Raw genomic sequence first — 1,731 nt, forward strand, 5'->3', positions numbered from 1 at the left:
ATGTGTGTGTGTGTGTGTGTGTGTGTGTGTGTGTGTGTATACAGATACATACACACACACACACACACACACACACACATATATCTGTGTGCATGCGTGGCTGTGTGGCGAGGAGCTTGTTTCCCACCCACATGGTTCGGGGTTCAGTCCCATTGCGTGACAACTTGGGCAAGTGTCTTCTACTATAGCCTCGGGCCATCCAAAGCCTTCTCGGTGGATTTGGTTGACGGAAACTGAAAGAAGCTCATCATGTGTGTGTGTGTGCGTGAGTGTGTGTGTGTACCTGCCTGTGTGCCTGTGTGTGTCTGTATTTGTACCCCATCATCGCTTATGCGAAGGCACCCGAATTTCACATCCCAAAAAGGATGGGTGATTAAAATCAAATAATAAGCAACACGGATTTCAAAAGTGATTGCAGTACGCACGTTTCATGCTACTTCAATTTATTTAAGTAATGTGAGCATTACCTTAAATGCAATATGAAGAGCAATCTTCAGCTGCACGAAAAAATGTAGAAAAAAAGACATATTACAAATGTGGCAACATATTAAAACCAAGTGGGAGAGAGCAGAGGAAGAATATATAAGTCCATCTACATTTTTTCGTGCAGTTGAAGATTGCTCTTCATATTGCATTTAAGGTAATGCTCACATTACTTAAATAAATTGAAGTAGCATGAAACGTGCGTACTGCAATCACTTTTGAAATCCGTGTTGCCTATTATTTGATTATATATATATATATATATATATATATATATATATATATATATATATATATATATATATGTATGTATGTATGTATGTATGTATGTATGTATGTATATATATATATACTTGTGTGTGTGTGTGTGTGCATACAGGATGGGCCAACAGTCACGAAGTCTGACTGCATATTGCTATCTGCCGGGCACAATCTAGTGACTTCAGCTGTTACATCGACCGCATTTTTATACATCGTGTATGTCTATTCGAATGACTATGTGCACCTCCGTATGACTGTGTATGCGTATATGTATATATGTATGTATGTGTGTATTTATAACGTCTGTCTGATGATCGATTACTTGAAGCCTGTAATGATTTTCAGGTTCAATAAAACGCTGTTTCATTCCACCTTCTGTTTTCGAGTACATTCTTTTCTCTCCACATTCTTTTGCACATATATATATATAAGTCGAAACTTCGAAGTCAAAGTCAACCTCTACCTTGTAAAAATAAATAAATGTGTATAATACTGAGAAGTATTGAGTGATTAATCATGTGCTTTGGGAGTCAAGAGAAGTGGCAGAGAGCACCACGGAAATGGTAAATGGTTTACGTCACGAAAGGAAATCACTTTAAACTCACTAAAATTATATTTTTAAATGGTTTATGTGATCATAAATATAATTTCGAAGTGTTTATGTTAACATAGTGAGGATCTGCTCAAAGGCTTGGCAATTAAAAAAGTAGGAGGAATTTTTTTCCATATCTAAATAAAGTGGAAGAATACAAAAATAAACATTGTTTTCCATTTTTCATTTTACTGTTAGTTTTGTTTCATTTTGAAAAATAGAAATTTATTTTATGGTTTATTATTGTTTAAATTTTGCTGTACATATATGTGTGTGAGTGTATGTGTATATACGTGTGTGTTTGTCTGAGCGTGCACGTGTCTGTGTGTTTTAAAGTAACAAGGGTGCCAGTTCAGGGTGTATATGGTGAAGAAGACAGAATGGCCGGAGTAGGT

This window comes from Octopus bimaculoides, chromosome 27 (assembly GCF_001194135.2).
Source record: "Octopus bimaculoides isolate UCB-OBI-ISO-001 chromosome 27, ASM119413v2, whole genome shotgun sequence".
NCBI classification, from domain to species: Eukaryota; Metazoa; Mollusca; class Cephalopoda; order Octopoda; family Octopodidae; genus Octopus; species Octopus bimaculoides.